The sequence below is a fragment of the Portunus trituberculatus genome, chromosome 25 (genome assembly GCF_017591435.1).
Source record: "Portunus trituberculatus isolate SZX2019 chromosome 25, ASM1759143v1, whole genome shotgun sequence".
In the NCBI taxonomy this organism is placed as follows: Eukaryota; Metazoa; Arthropoda; class Malacostraca; order Decapoda; family Portunidae; genus Portunus; species Portunus trituberculatus.
In genome coordinates this window covers 15,949,441-15,966,940 of record NC_059279.1, presented here as the reverse complement: position 1 = coordinate 15,966,940, position 17,500 = coordinate 15,949,441, and the positions used below count along the sequence as shown (strand labels likewise).

The window sequence follows — 17,500 nt, the reverse complement described above, 5'->3', positions numbered from 1 at the left end:
TTTCTACTGTGCGTGTGTAACAAACTTCCTCTTCTTCTATAACACGTCAAAAGTAAATAAGGATCATTAGCAGCATCCCCTTCTAACCTAACCTACGCCGCGACACGTTACCGAGAATCAGGTGGCCGTGTTTTCTTCGCCTTCTGTCACCCTTTTCAACGTTTTTACTTTTTCTCACCTTTTTTTAGACATTTCTGTTTTTCATTTTTTCCTCCACCCTTCCCGGAACGCTTCACTCACGCAACCACCACCTCTGCCTCCGCCTTGCTGCCTCAGGTCAAAGGGACGTCTGTGTGTCTGTGTGTGTGTGTGGGTCATGTTGGGTTAGGTCAAGTCAGGTCATGAGAGTTAATTGTTTTTTCATGTAATTAGTGTTTTTTTAATTATTTGCTTGTTAGTGTTTTATTTTCCTTGTTTTGTTGTTTTTGTTGTTGTTGTTGTTGTTGTTTCGTTTATATTTGAAATGTGACTCTTTATCGTGCGTTTTTCTCTTCATTTTTCATCTACTACTACTACTACTACTACTACTACTACTACTACTACTACTACTACTACTACTACTCTGTGTGTGTGTGTGGGTCATGTTGGGTTAGGTCAAGTCAGGTCATGAGAGTTAATTGTTTTTTCATGTAATTAGTGTTTTTTTTTAATTATTTGCTTGTTAGTGTTTTATTTTCCTTGTTTTGTTGTTTTTGTTGTTGTTGTTGTTGTTGTTTCGTTTATATTTGAAATGTGACTCTTTATCGTGCGTTTTTCTCTTCATTTTTCATCTACTACTACTACTACTACTACTACTACTACTACTACTACTACTACTACTACTACTACTACTACTACTACTACTACTGCTGCTACTCCTGATAATAATAATAATAATACAACCACCACCACCACCACCACCACCACTACTACACGTGTGTGACAGAAGAGGGACAGAAAGACAGTATTAAAGAACCCTTGAAAAAACACACAAAAGAAAAAGGATAGAGTTTGTTAGTTACTCTTGAGCAGCGCCACTCGAGGAGGAGCCGCAGCAAGAGAAGCCCTCCTTGACTAAGCCTATTTACCTTCCTTTAGGCATAGTACCACAACTATTATCTCAGTGGGAGCCTGAGAGAGAGAGAGAGAGAGAGAGAGAGAGGTAAGACAAATGAAAGAAAACATAAAAAGAAAAGTATAGAAAATAAGAGGAAGGAGAAAATAGAAGATGAAGAAAAGACGAAGAAGAAGAAGAAGAAGAAGAAGAAGAAGAACAGCAGGAGGAGGAGGAGGAGAAAGAGGAAGAAGAAAGAAACAACCATGATAAGAATAATAATGTTGATGATAATAGTAACAACAACGACAAGAACAACAACAATAACAATAAACAGGACGAAGGGAGAGAAGAAAGAGCTTGAGGAGGAGGAGGAGGAGGAGAAGAAGAAGAAGAAGAAGAAGAAGAAGAAGAAGAAGAAGAAGAAGAAGAAGAAGAAGAAGAGGAAGAGGAGAAGATAAAAAGTACAGAATAATTTATGTGTAATCAACAGGTCTGAAATATTAATACAACTCAGGACCACTTCAGAAAATCAAACCAATCAATGTATTTTATTTGTCGTATTTTAAATTTTTATTATCTTTATTATCGAAAGTATTGACACTCTCTCTCTCTCTCTCTCTCTCTCTCTCTCTCTCTCTCTCTCTCTCTCTCTCTCTCTCTCTCTCTCTCTCTCTCTCTCGTATATTGCTTTCCTGACACCAATCTTTATTACTTTATCATTCTGTTCCATTTTTTTTTTTTTTTTTTTTTTTTTTTTTTTTTTTCCTGATTCCTTCCTCCTGACCTTCTGGTAACTGACAACACACACACACACACACACACACACACACACACACACACACACACACACACACACACACACACACACACACACACACACATCAAAATTCATAAAAACGTGAAATTGATACAAAGTGGTGGACCTGAAATAAATAAATTGCTGAAAGAGAGAGAGAGAGAGAGAGAGAGAGAGAGAGAGAGAGATTCAACACCTCCTTGAACCTCATAAGAATAAGTGTTTCTCACCTAAACACTCGTATGCTCTCTCTCTCTCTCTCTCTCTCTCTCTCTCTCTCTCTCTCTCTCTCTCTCTCTCTCTCTCTCTCTCTCTCTCTCATTTTCTACCGGAATTGATGAGAGAGAGAGAGAGAGAGAGAGAGAGAGAGAGAGAGAGAGAGAGGGAAGGAGAATGCTGTCGTTGAGAGGAAAGGCACCTGTCGTGTGTGTGTGTGTGTGTGTGTGTGTGTGTGTGTGTGTGTGTGTGTGTGTGTGTAGAAACTAACTATTCCCTTTGTATATTAAAGCTCCAATCGTCATTATTTATACTAATGTACGATATTTTCTCTTTGCAGGTACGACGGTCGTTAATGAGGGTGCAGGTGAGGCTTCTAAAAGGGCGGTTCCAATATTCTTTACGCTCACTAACTCTGGTAAGAATTAACTGAAAGGAAATATTATGCTATGTTCGTAATTAGGTTTTCCTGGAAGTTGAGAATTAAATAGAGGAAGTTTTTTTTTTTGTCCTAGTCATTCTGTTTTATTTTAGAAGGAGTAAGAAAACAAAGCGATACTAGTTTATATTTCTAAAGATGTTTTGTTATTTCTAGCGTCAGTTATATGTTTTTTTTTTATTTATTTATATATTTATTTTTATTTATTCATTTTTATTTTTCTTATTTTTTGTTTATTGTGTACATTATTATTATTTGTATCGTAATTGTTCATTTCGGTATATCGATATTTATATAAAACGTTTTCTTTCTTTATTTGTTTATTTTATTTATTTATATATTTCTATTTATTTATTTTTTATTTTTTTGCTTTTTCGTGTATCATCATTATTATTATTTGTATCGTAATTATTCATTTTGATATCTCGATTTTTATATAAGAAAGTTTTTTTTTCATATATCTTCGTTACCTCTCATTATCATTACTTCCCATCTTCTCACATAAGTATCTCTCAGTCTACCAGTATTCTCCCCCCCCCCTTCTGCTTATTTACACATTTTTTTCGTTATTTATTTTATTTATTTCCTTCCATTCCACACACACTCAGCTCGGTCGCTTAAAGAAAACTATGTGGGTCTTCGGTGCTGTCAGGAGGAATGAGCCGCGATGTTCTTGTGTTCATAATCCGCTGAACTCAATACCCTATTCTGAAACACTCCTGCTCCGCCCCTCCACTGCTTTTAGCCTCTTCAATACTAGGACTCATTTTTACCTTTTTTGTGTACGATTAGACCATTTTATTAACATCAGGAAGGGTCTATGAAGGTCAGAAGATTAATGGCCACAGTCTTCGCTATTTATTCCCTCGCTGTAAGTTTCTGAAGCTGTATAGAGTCACCAAATAGTAAGAAGAGTGAATATTGAAACGCGTCATGGTGTTCAAGGGGTTAAGAGGCTGTGGTTGTTGCTGCACTAGTTTATAAGGATGTTTTTATAGCTATAGTGACAGATTAACAGGATTTCTACGTTACTGAATGGAGAAACAGCTTTGGGAAACCGACTCATTATCCGTTTGGTCTTTGAAAATAGTTGTTTCGGAATGGCGGCTTTTTTTATTTGGTGATTTTATTGATGAAGAGGCAAAGGTGAAGAGGGAGGAAGACAAAAGGAAAGGGAAAAGAGGAAAAGGTAAAATCAGGAGATGGAAGGAAATGAAACCGTGGAGAAAAATGAGAAAACGAATAAGGAAGAAACGGTGGAGGAACAAGAGGAGGAAACACATAAAAGGCAGAGAGAGAGAGATGGAAGTGGAAAGTGAAGAGGAAAAGGAGATAGAGGAGAAGACTTACAAGGGTATTTAAGAGTGTTTATACTGTTGTAGTCACTGATAGTATTTCTTTGTTATTAACGGGATAAACACTCATAAGAACACTGGTAATCATCTCTGCGGCCTTTGAAAATAGTCATGGCGAGAAAGAAAAGCGTTTCAGAACACGGGGCAGGATTTTTAGTCTGTATACTCTGTTATTGCCATTGTCTTTGAAAGTTATTTAGGACGAAAGTAGAAGCAACACTTGATATATTTGGTCTCCTACAGCGGCCGTGACTTACTGGCAGCGACACCGTAATGTTTAGAATATTTCGTGATGTTTTATAAATCTGTATATTAAAAGGTGAAACTGATGTGATTATTGCTATTCACCTCATATAAATAAGAAAAACTACCCCGCTACCACACACACACACACACACACACACACACACACACACACACACACACACACACACACACACACACACACACACACACACACACACACACACACACGGTACATTTCTCGATAACATACATCATAACATTGTAGAGTTCAAAATCACAGCGTCATTTCTCTCGCATCAATAAACTAACTGATAAAAAAGGTGAGAGAGTCAAGCGTTTCGGAATACTGACTAGGCTTGCTGTGTGGCGGGCACTTGCATTGCTTCCCGGCGTGCCAATGAGACGAAGTTACTGCAGGCGACTTAGCAAACTATTGTGGATTTATGGAGAGTTTCTATAACTTATTAAACTTTGTCGAATTTGAGCTTTGGTACATTGTGTGTGTGTGTGTGTGTGTGTGTGTGTGTGTGTGTGTGTGTGTGTGTGTGTGTGTGTGTGTGTGTGTGTGTCTCTCTCTCTCTCTCTCTCTCTCTCTCTCTCTCTCTCTCTCTCTCTCTCTCTCTCTCTCTCTCTCTCTCTCTCTCTCAGCTTCTTTATCTCTTTGTTCGTCAAGTCTTTTCCTCCTCCTCCTCCTCCTCCTCCTCCTCCTCCTCCTCCTCCTCCTCCTCCTCCTCCTCCCTCCTCCTATCACTTGAATGCCCATCGCAAGAAGATCCAAGCCTTCTAAAAAGCATTGCATGAACTCTCAGCATCATCTTTCCTGAAATTTTTCCCGCCAAATCACGGAAGGTTATGGGACCAAGTGAGACGTGAAATGGAGATGCGAAGGACCAAAAGGAGCGATAAGAAGGAAGGGAGGGATGAAGAGAGGAAGGGAAGAGAGAATAAAGAGAGGAAAGGAGAGAAAGGGAAGAGAGAGTAAAGAGAGGGAAAATGGGGAAGAAGGTGAATTTATGATGAAAGATGGAGAGAGAGAGAGAGAGAGAGAGAGAGAGAGAGAGAGAGAGAGAGAGAGGAATGTTGAGGGAGGGAGAAAGGGAAGGAAAAAAGGGAGAAAGAATAAGGAAAAAAGTGGACGAGAGGCAAGAAAATTAGGAGAGAGAGAGAGAGAGAGAGAGAGAGAGAGAGAGAGAGACCTCGTCAGTCCTTCTTTGAAAGCGAACAATGGGAGAGAGGAAAAAAAGAGAGAGAGAGGAGTGCTAATCTCATTCCTCTTTGGTCCACTCTCCCTCTCCCTCATCTCTCCCTCTCTCTCTCTCTCTCCCCCGTAACCCACTCTCATAGAAAACGGGTGGACCTAATTTGCGGTTAAAGTGAAAAGATGAGAAAGAAAATGGGAGGAGGAAAAGGAGCTACGTTGGGCAGAAAATTACGCTAAAATCCGCCGCTCCATCCCTGCCTCCACCCGACCTCCCTCCTTCCACCGCGATATGAGGAGTTGAGAGAGAGTGAGAGTGTGTGTGTGAAGTGCGGCATTGAAGTGTTGAGGCTTCGGCTGTAATATTACTTGACTGAGACGCTTTGCACAGTCAGGGAAGGAAGGAAATGAAGCGAGGAATAGCAAGGGTTGGAAGGGGCTACTGCTGCTGCTGCTGCTTTTGTCGTCGATTTTAAAGGCCTGTCTTCTGAAATACTTTGCTTCCTTCCCAAGAGTATGTTTCAAAGGCCTCAGAGATGATTAGGAGCGTTCTCAAGACTGTCTCTCCTTTTTCATAACGTTGATATATTTTTTAATGTCACTTGGACCATGAAAACATTCTTAATCCTTTTTTTTTTTTTTTTATACCATGTGGGCTTTTCACGGGAATTTCAGGGCTAAAGGGGATACTTTTTGGGGTACCTCCTATCTCAAGGCCCACCCGCTAGGAAACCGTTGCCCCGAGTGAGGAAGCCCAACCTACACTCGGACCGTGAACAGGATTCGAACCCGTGCGCTTGGAGACCCCGCGGACCCCAAAGCATGCATGGTTCCACTGTACCACGGCGGCTTTCAGTACTGGGGCGCGCTTTTATCTTGGGATTTGTGTACGATTAGATCATTTTATTGACATTAGGAAGGGTCTATGGAGTTCAGAAGATTAATAGCCACAGTTTTCACCATTTTAATCTCCACATAAGTTTCTGAAGCTATATAAAATCACCAAATAGTAAGCAGAATGAATATAGAAACGCGTCATGGTACTGAAGGGTTAAAACAAGAGTTAATTTTAAATACAGCCTTTTGAAAGAAGTGAAGGTGTGGCGTGGAAATGTTTCAGAAAACAAGGAATTGTTAGTGGAAATTTGTAGTCGGAAGTTTGAATCTGTTTTTATTTTTCCCTCTCTCTCTCTCTCTCTCTCTCTCTCTCTCTCTCTCTCTCTCTCTCTCTCTCTCTCTCTCTCTCTCTCTCTCTCTCTCTCTCTCTCTCTCTCTCTCTTGGCCTGAGATCGAAAAGAAAGTGAAGACAAATAAAAGCAAGGTGAATAATGAAGCAAAGTAAATAATGTTACAAATAAATACAGATTGTTCCAAAGTCGACGAAATGAACAGAAGGAAAATTGAGCAACAAGAAAACTAATCAAGATCTTAATGTGAACTTTATGTGAAGGAGATAAAGATGAAAAATAGAAACAAAATAAATAATGTTCCAAATGAATACAAATGGTTCCGAATCGACTAAATGAATAAAAGAAATTGAACAGAAAAATCGTAAGATCTCACTGTGAACTCATGCGAGGGAGACAAAGAGCAGCTGTCTTAAAAATTTGACCTTCCTTGTTATAAATATTGCAGTTGGCGGTCACTTGGGAGTATTAGCATTATGTACCAAGGCAGGCTAATCAAGTAAAGTGATGACACACACACACACAAACACACTAGGGGTTATGAACTGCACCACCACCACCACCACCACCACCACCACCACCACCACCACCACCACCTCCACCTCCACCTCCACCTCCACCTCCTCTCCTCCTCCTCCTCTATCATTACCATTCATCATCAGCCTTTATGATTTTCCTGCATAACAAAGCACTCAACCTTTTCCTCTCGTCTCTGTCTGCCTCTCATCTATCCCAGGGTACACCAACAAAATGCATCCCCAGCGGTACGTGTAATTTTCTATCTTCCCCTTATTTATTTATTTTACCCCCCTCACTGTAATAATGCTCCACGCCTCTCTGTCAGTCTTTTTATTGCAGTCCGCCTCATTAAAAGTTCTTATCTGGCGCCTGTTTTATGGTTCCTTGTCCGTCTTGGGTTGTTTTTATCATTCCCAAGCTATTATTTGATTAGTCCTTCTCTCATAACTAAGTGTCTATTATAAGCAATCTCATAAAATACATCTACTTCTCTCATTGTCTTTTCTTGCATTTTATAATTCTATCTTTTCTGTCTTCTATTCCGTCATTTTTAACATCATTTGACTGTTGTTCCATAACTCTCAAATGCTCTGTCTGTTGTAAGCTACCCCGTGATAGAATACGTCTACTTCTCTAACTGTCTTTTCTTGCATCTTATAATTCTGTCTTTTCTGTCTTCTTTTGCATCATTCATAACTTATTTCACTCAGTTTTTTTTTTCCATAACTCTCAAATACTCTGTCTGTTGTAAGCTACCCTGTGATAAGATACATCTACTTCTCAAACTGTCTTTTCTTGCATCTTATAATTATGTCTCTTCTTTCTTCCTTTTATCATTCCTAAGTTGTTATTTTATTCTGTTCCTTCTTCCATAACTCTCAAATGCTCCGTTCCAAACCATCTCATGATAAACTTATTTACATCTACTTCTCTCATTGTTTTTTTTTTCTTGCATCTTATAATTCTGTCTCTTCTTTCTTCCTTTTCATCATTCCTAACTTATTTTACTCAGTTCTTCCATAACTCTCAAATGCTCTGTTCCAATCCTCCTCATGATGCATCTTCTATGACTGTCTTTTCTTCCATCTTATAATTGTCTCTCGTGCCTTTCCTTTTATAATTCCTAACTTATTATTTTACTCTGTTCTCATAACTACCAACTATCTCCTCTTTTGCCAGCCAACCCCATGATAAACTCCTCATTTTTTACATCTGACTGTCTTTTCTTCATTTCATCTTGTTATACTATCTCTTCTGCCTTCTTTTCATCATTCTTAACTTATTATTTTACTCTGATTAGCCTTCCTTCATTACCAAGAGTCTGTTTCAACCATACCATTGCTAACTTCATCTTTCCGTCTACTTCTCGTGCTGTTCTTTTACGTAACTTTGTCTTTCCTCCATGCTTTTGATAATTCCTAACTTGTTATTTTGCTGTAACTGTTCTCATAAATACCCATCTGTTACAATATACACATTCCTAAACTTATCTCTCTGTCCTGTCTTTTGTTCGTCCTGCATTTTTTTTTTCTCATATTTTCCCCTTTTTCTCTCTTCTTATTTTTCTCCCTTTTTTTTCTCTTCTATTTTTCCCCATTTCAAAGTTGTCATTCCGAACCTAACATGCATTCTTTCTTCATTTTATTCCCTCGTAGTTTTTTCCTTTGCTTAGTTTTTTTCTATATTCCTCAACTCTTTCCCTTATCTATGCCTTATTTCCCTTTTTGCCTCACTTATCTTTATTTTCCGTCTTGTATTTTTTATCCCTATTCCCTCCAATTTACCCCCCCTGCAACCTCTTCTCTTATTTATTCCCCATTTCAAAGTTGTCATCCCTGTGCCTGTCCGCGGCGAGTCCTGGCCATAACAGCACAACACCCCTCACAAGGACAGTCCCAATCTATGACTCAGTAAAACACCCACGTGAGATATTCATGGCCACTCACTCGAAACGCCCTGAATAATCGAAGGAAAATGCACTGTCCCCTGTTTGTGTGTGTGTGTGTGTGTGTGTGTGTGTGTGTGTGTGTGTGTGTGTGTGTGTGTGTGAAGAGACCCTCACCACACGCCAGCAATTAAGCCCCCCTCAACACCCATCAGCTCCATCACACACACACACACACACACACACACACACACACACACACACACACACACACACACACACACACACACACACACACACACACACACACACACACACACACACACACAAGCATCCCCTCACATGAAACGCCCCGTTTTAACCTCACACCCACCCACAGCCACCCCACATACCTCACCCCAAGACTCCTACCCTCCATTCACACACAAAACACACCACAACACTACAACAACAACAACGTAACAATGCAGCAACACATCACGAGGCTCCGGGACAGGTTTAGGTTGCAAAATACAGCCTTACACCAACCGCAGAGTAACTTCCTACGTTTGTCAAGGCGCTGGGAGTCTTAAATAAGCAGGCCAACCAGGGAGACAGATGCGCCCCGCCGGAGAGGACCAAGACACGTAAACAATGGGAGTAGTTTCCGCTGTTTCCTTCAGCCGGAGTAAAGAAAGACGGCGGTGAAATGAGCGTTGTGAGTTGTCTGGTTGTCTGGCTGTCTGTCTGGTGGCTCTGTCGGTTGTGTTTGGACAGACAGACAGACAGACAGGTAGGCAGGCACTTATATATTTATTTGCAGCTATATGCAACATGCACACATTTATATATAGTATTGGTAGTGGTAGTAATAGTGATGATAGTAGTAGTAGTAGTAGTAGTAGTAGTAGTAGTAGTTGTTGTTGTTGTTTTTGTTGTTGTTGTTGTAAAGGAATAACAAAAAAAATCAGTGTATATGAATTAAAGGAAGGAAAAAAGGAAAACTAAGATGCGAACGAAACTAAAAAAAAAAAAAAAGGACGAATTTAAAAAGAATAAGGGAAAAAAACAACAACGAACAATAACGAAATAAAAACAAATACCGAATGAAATAAATAAAAATCCTTCCAAAATCGTTAGACACAAAATAAGGAACAGAACTTTTACACGTCCCACAAAAATAATCAAACTGGAACACGAAAAATAAATAAATAAACAGAAAATAGATAAAAAAAAGTCATAAAACCAACTTGAGAAGGTAAAGAAAACGCGTCACGGCAACCAGGTGGGCGGTCAACAGGTAAACACGAGGGAGAGGAGTTAACCAATCTAATTAACACCAAACTTTTATGTCAACACCTGAGCCAGAACACTTCCCCCCCCTCCCTCTTCCCCCACATCTCTATTTCTATCACCCCTTCTCCCTCACCCCTCCCCTCTTTATCTCTCTCATCCCTCCTCCTCTTCTTGCTCTACACCTTCATCTCTTATCTTCACCTCCACCTCTCCACCTCTGTCTCTGTTTAGTTCTTCCACCTCTTCCTCTTCTCCACTCTTCTGCTCTTCCACCTCCACCTCTTTATTGTTTAATTCTTCCACCTCTTCCTCTTCTGTTGTTGTTTGTTCTTCCACCTCCTCGATCTTCCACATTACTCTTCTGTCTGTCTGTTTGTCTGTCTGTCTGTCTGTCTGTCTGTCTGTTTGTCTGCTTTCTATATGTCTCTCTGTCTGTCTGTCTGTTTGTCTGTCTGTCTGTCTGTCTGTCTGTCTGTCTGTTTGTCTGTCTATCTATATATCTGTCTGTCTGTCTGTCTGTCTGTCTGTCTGTCTGTCTGTCTGTCTGTCTGTCTGTCTGTCTGTCTGTATTTATCTATATTTGTCTGTCTGTTTATCTATTTGTCTATATAACTATATATGTAACTTTATGTATCTATTCATATATCTATCTATCTATTTATCTCTGTCTGTCTGTCTGTCTGTCTGTGTTTATCTATCTGTCTGTCTGTTTATCTATCTGTTTGTCTGTTTATCTATTTATCTATATAACTGTATCTATCTACCTATCTATCTATCCATGCATATATTTATTTCTTTATTAATTTATAACTAACAAGCTAATTATCTTTCCATTTATGACTTAATTAACTAAACAACACTAATTATTCATATCTATCTATCTGTCTGTATATCTGTATCTATCTATCTATTTATCACTATCTATCTGTTTATCTATCTTGTCCCCTTCCTACCATTATTCTTTCCTTCCCATTCCTTCAGATTCCCCTTCTCTCCCCTTTTCTCCTCCTCTTCCCCTCTCTTCCCCTCATGCAGCATGCGATCGTAAATTGACGGAAGTAAAAGTTATGAGAGAGAGAGAGAGAGAGAGAGAGAGAGAGAGAGAGAGAGAGAGAGAGAGAGAGTTAATTCCAGTATATTGATGACTTCAGCAATTTACTCTGACATCACGTAAGCCATATTATTATCACTAAATTCTGCTCGGCCTCCACCAACCATAGTAGCAGCAGAATCACCTGTAATAATAATAATAATAATAATAATAATAATAATGATAATGTTAATAATAATAATGTTAATAATTTTTCCTTCTGAGTCTATTCGCTTATTTTTCGTCTTTTCATCTTCTCTTATTCCTCTGTTTTATTCTCTCCTCTTGTCCTTATCTTAGTAATAATAATAATAATAATAATAATAATAATAATCAATAATTTTCCCTTCTCAGTCTATTCTCATATTTTTCGCCTTTTCATCTTCTCTTATTCCTTTATTTTATTCTTTCTTCTTGTCCTCTTATTGATTTATCGTATTCTCCTCCATTCCCCTTGCATTTCCATCCTCTCACATTCCCCTCTCTCACTTCCTTTCTTTATCTTACTCTCCCTTACCCAAATCTTGCTTTTGCCTCGTATTAGCTTTCTCTTACCCTAATCTCACTTAAGCCTCCTCTTACTTAACCTCCCAACATGCTCTTACTTAACTTAATTTGACCTTGCTCTCTTTTCCTTCATCCCTGCCTATCTGACCTTCCTGCTTCCCCATCTTCTTACTCTTCTCCATTTCTAGTTTCTCTTCGTTTCATCTCGTTTCCTCCTCCATCTTCTCTTCAGTTCTTTTCTTCCTCTCAGCACACAGTATCTTAAGTTCTCCTCCTCCTCCTCCTCTTTCTCTCTGCACACTACACCTCTCATCATTTGCTTCCATCTCTTGTCTTCTTTACATTCCAGTTTTCTTCTTTGTTTCACTTCTCTTCCTCTTCCTTTCATCTCTTTCCTTTCTCTCTCTGCACACTACACCCCAACCACCATTTATTTTCTTCCATCTCTTCTCTTTCTCTTTACATTCCAGTTTCCATCTTCGTTTTACCTCTTCTTTTCTTCGCTTTCCTCTCCCCTTCACCTCTTGTTTCTCTCTACACACAACAGTTTCCATCTTCTCTTCAGCCTCCTCTTCTTTTCTTTCCTTCAGCACATTTCACAATTTTTCTTTCAGTGTTTCTCTTCCTTTCACCCTCTTGCCTTCTTCTCCTCAACACTTTCCATATTCCATCATCTCTTTCAATTCTTCTCCTCTAAGTCTCTTTCCTTTCACCTCAATACATCTTCTATCTCTATTTTTCCTCTTCCTCCTCTTCCTTCCTTTATCCTCTTGTATTCTTTTCCTCAATACATTTCACATTTCATCATCTCTTCTTTTAGTTCTTCTCTGTCTCTCAGTCTCTTCCTTTCACTACCCTACAGGTTCTATCTTTAACTTTCCTCTTCCTTCCTCTTCTTCCTTCTCCTCAGCTTCTTGTCTTCTTTTCCTCAACACTTTCCTTCTTCAATCATCTTTTTCAATTTTCCTCCTCTTAGTCCCTTCCTTTCACTGTCCTACAGCTTCTATCTCCACCTTTCCTCTTTCTTCCTCTTCCTCCTTTCCTTCGGCCTCTTGTATTCTTTTCCTCAAGGCTTCTAATTCCACCATCTCTTTCTATTATCCTTTTCTCAGTCTCTTTCCTTCATCTTCCATACATCTTCTATATCCAATTTTCCTCTTCCTCCCTTTTTCGCCTTCCCTTCATCCTCTTGTCTTCTTTTCCTCAACACTCCTTATTCCACGATCTCTTTCAGTTCTCCTCCTCTTAATCCCTTCCTTTCACCATCCTCCAGCTTCTATCTCCTCCACCTTTCCTCTTCCTTCTGCTTCTTTCTTCTTGTCTTCTTTTCCTCAGCACATGTCATATTTCATCATCTCTTCTTTCAGTTCTCTTTCTCTCAGTCTCCATCACCATCCTACAGCTTCTATCTTCACTGTCCCTCTTCCTTCCGCTACCCCCTTACCCTTCAGCACACCCTGGCCTTATCCTTCCGTTCCCCAGCAGCCTCGCACACCACAGGCAACCTCGCGAGACGTCTTGGAATCCTCATAGCAGTCTTGTAATTGCATACCACACCTCCCAACATTCCCTGCTCTGCCTGGACTTACGGGAGGACAGAGGCAGGAAGGGAAGCAGAGAGAGGGAGAGAGGGAGGTGGGTGGGTGAAGGAAGACAGACAGGCAGACAGGGAGAGAAAAAAATGGATGAAGGATGAAAGGGGTGTAAAAAATAGGGAGGAAATGAGATGATGGTATAAGAAATATGTGAGTGAGGAGGAGGAGGAGGAGGAGGAGGAGGAGGAGGAGGAGGAGGGTGAGTTAAAATGTAAATGTTGAAGGAAAAACAAGGAGCAAAAAAGGGAAAAGAGAATGAAAGGGGAAATAAATGCATTAAAAAGTTAGATGGGGAAAAGAAAGAAAATGTGTAAAAAAGGAAGAAAATGATGAATAGAGAGAAAACGAATGAAGAAAATGGATGTAAATGAGATGCTAAACAGAGAATGAGAAGAAAATGGGAGAGGAAACGATTAGTAAAAGGAGAAGATAAGGAAAATAGGAAAGAAACGAAAAGAATACATAGATAATAATAAAAGACATGAATAAAGGAGTAGATAGGAAGAAAATACATGAAAATTATGCAGAAAGGAAAATTGAAAAAGGAAAACGAAAAGGAGAAAAGGAGAGAAGGAAAAAAGAAAGATATATGGAGAGAAACAAAGGAAATGGAAAGAACGTAATAAGAGAGAGAGAGAGAGAGAGAGAGAGAGAGAGAGAGAGAGAGAGAGAGAGACATAAAGGGAAGGGAAAGAGCAAAAGAGAGACCAATTTATCTTTGTCAACTGTATAATTCTTTTTCAGTTCCATTAATTTCCCTTTTCCCCTTCCTTCCCTTCCTTGTGTCTGGCCCCTCGCGTCTGCCAGCCTCAGGGCCTCGGCGGCGCGTGTGGTGAATATAGATATTAGCAAGAAAAGGCGCCAAAAAACACCTGGTTCTTGTACGTCTGGCAGGCAGGTTCACTTCTCTTAGCGGCGCCATTTCTGTGAGATAACCCAATCTTACGTGTTTACCTCTGGGGCAGACTTAAATAGACCACATTTCCCCCTGTAAACTGTTGTATATTAGCGTGGTACATCTCTGGGTGGTCAAATGTTACTCATAATTTGCCATAATTCGTTTGCAATTGTAGGGATTTTTAATTAGAGGTCATTTCTCCCTTCAACCCCCTTCAATACTGGGACACATTTTAAGATTCGTGCACGATTAGGCGATTTTATTAACATTAGGAAGGGTCTAAGGAGGTCAGAAGATTAATGGTTATTCTTCACTATTTTATTTCCCTATATGAGTTTTTGAAGCTGTACAAAATCAAATAGTAAGCAGATATGGAAACGCGTCATGGTACTGAAGGGGTTAAAAGTGGTGTATCTTTCTGTGCATTACTTCTCTGTGGTCAAATGTTATTCAGGTTTATGTGTAATTTGGGTTATTTGTTATCATTGGGGAAAAACTTCGATAAATCTCATTTCCCGCTCTAAACTGTTGTATCTTACCTCATTACTTCTCTGTGGTCAAATATTATTCAAGGTTAGCCGTATTATGTTTGCAGTGGCGGGAGATTTTAACCACTTTAGTACAAGGATGTGTTTTCATGTTTATTCTACTTGCTATTTGGTGATTTTAAACACCTTCAAAAACTTAAGGGGAATTAGAATAGTGAAAACTCTGGCCATTAATATTCTGACATCCATAGATTTTTCCTAATATAAATAAAATCATGTAATCATATCCAAAATTCAAGGTAAAAAATCCGTCCCGGTATTGAAAGGGTTAAAAGATCCAATTTTTCTTCTCTCCTTACCGTATTATTTCTCCGTGTGGCCAGATGTTATTCAAATTTAGGGAGACTTCTAATAGATTTAATTTCCCCATCTAAACTGTTGCATCTTACCGTGTTACTCCTCCGTGTGATGAAATGTTAGTCACGTTTAACCGCAATGCTTTTGTTTAACCCCTTCAGTACCGTACCGAGTTTTCATATTTATTTTGCTTACTATTTGAAGATTTTGCACACTTTCAGAATCTTATGTGGGGATTAAAATAGTGAAGATTGTGAACATTAATCTTCTGACCTTCATAGACCCTTCCTAATGTTAGTATATGAAATTGTCAAATCATACCCAAAACTCTTAGTAAAACTGCGTCCCATAGTGAAGAGGTTAAGGAAGGAACAAACCATGGCCAGTAAAGAGGATCGCCTTGCTCTCAACACGACTATTTTCGGAAGCCTTAGAAATTATTAGCCGGGTCACCAAGAGTGTTTCTTTCTTTTCATATTGTAGAGATATTGTTAAAAATTACTTTGTCTGGGTCACACGGGTTTAAGTTGCACCTACCACCAATATTACGTAACTTCTTTTCATGGGTAGCACTGACACTTTTTTCATATACCTGGGTATTAGTTAATCTGTCACTAGAACCACAAAACCCTTGAAAATATATACAAAAGAACCGATTCAACTTTAACTCTATAGAGGATAAAGGAACAAGAATGATAAGAAAATGGGAAAGGAAACGATTAATAAAAGGAGATAAGGAAAAGAGAGAAACGGAAGAAAATACAAAGGAGAATTACATCTGCAATAGGTCCTCTCTCTCTCTCTCTCTCTCTCTCTCTCTCTCTCTCTCTCTCTCTCTCTCTCTCTCTCTCTCTCTCTCTTAGGAGCCCATTATGTAAGTATTCCTCCTTTATAAAGAAGATAACTTACCCTCTGTTTTCTTCCTCACTATCTAGAGGAAGAGGAAAGGAGAAAGATAAAACTGCGCAATTAGGATTTCCTTTATTCCCTCTAAGGACTGAAATTGACGCCATTCCTCACCACACTAGTCTCCCTTGATGAGAAAAATTACTCCCCACTCCACTGTATGTTATGTTATTCGCTGAGGAGAGACGAGACAGAGGAGAATGCAGACTTTCCGAGTGCTCTTGTTTATAGCTTCCCCTGGCACGTGGTCCCGGCGGCGGCGTGGCGTCTAAGGTGCGGGGCTGGCGGGCGTAGGATCAACACCATTAGAGACAGAGTGTTGTGATAGTAGCTAAGGGTGTTGGGGGTGGGGGTCCCTTTGTCACTCGTCTTCCTCCTCTTCTGTAGCTTTTTTTTTTTTTTTCATAGAGGGTCGTTGATCTTGTAGTCTTCACGTGGTTGTCTTTCACCTCTTTTCCACTCAGACATCTCTCTCTCTCTCTCTCTCTCTCTCTCTCTTTAAGTCGTGTGTTCTTGTTTTCTGAAATGCTTCGTGGTGTTTCGACTAGTTTTGCGAGATTGTTCGTAGAAGTTACTGAGGTTTTTACTTGTGTTTTGAATTATTTATGGTTTTCTCTGTGTGGCTGTCTTTCACCTGCTCTGTACACGGTTAATCATCTCTGTGGCCTTTGAAAATAATAGTGGTGAGAGAGAGAGAGAGAGAGAGAGAGAGAGAGCAAAGCGTTTCTGAATGCGAGTGTAATTCAGAATATACACGGAAAACGCTCCTTTCTAATTAAAAGAAATGAAAAAAAAACCTCACGTTTACCTGTCACCATTCACTCACACACACACACACACACACACACACACACACACACACACACACACACACACACACACACACACAGAGAAACTGACACAGACTTAACACAAACTTACATGAACACAGACAAAAAAACAGGAAAATAAAACAACACAAACATCCCTATCAACAACAAACACTTCCGCATCCAATCCCAACGAAACAGATACAGAGAAACCAGCGCTGAATTGTGAGAAGACGAGGAGGAGACACCAGCAAGATAAAGATACACAAAGATACACAGAAACCCGCGCTGAGGATAAGAGGCGGCTTTATGAGAGGACGAGAAGGAAATAACAAGTAAAGATAGGAAAGAGACACAGAAACATGCTAAGGACAAGACGGAGGAAAAACAACATCAAGATAGAAAGAGACACATAAATCCGCGCTGAGGATAACGCCCTTATTCAGAAACACCTTCCCTTCTCACTACGACAGTTTTCCAAGGCCACAGAGACAACTAGCTGGATTTTCAAAACAGTTTCTCCTTTTAATAAACTAGAAATCTTCCCAATCCATCAGCAGAACCATGAAAATACTCTTAAAAACACGACTATCTTCAACTGGAGCCTTTGGAAAGCAGTGATGGTGAGAGAACAAAGCGTTGCAGGATAATGGCTCAAGAAGCGGCGTTATGAGAGGAAGATTAGGAAGCAACAAGAT

The 17,500-nt window shown here is 39.6% G+C and overlaps 1 protein-coding gene across 4 annotated transcripts in view; it reads left to right on the top strand.

The window, feature by feature from the left end:
• The window catches only part of LOC123508577 (FYVE, RhoGEF and PH domain-containing protein 4-like), a 206,887-nt gene that overhangs the window by 135,691 nt on the left and 53,696 nt on the right, over positions 1-17,500 (top strand). Inside the window, exon 1 of one of the 4 annotated variants that reach the window (XM_045262347.1) lies at positions 2,446-2,466. The exons of the other annotated variants lie outside the window; for them this stretch is intronic. The gene's annotated coding sequence lies outside the window, so the exon portion shown is untranslated. Of the gene's footprint in view, positions 1-2,445; positions 2,467-17,500 lie in introns of those variants that run through there. 4 annotated transcript variants of the gene reach the window in all.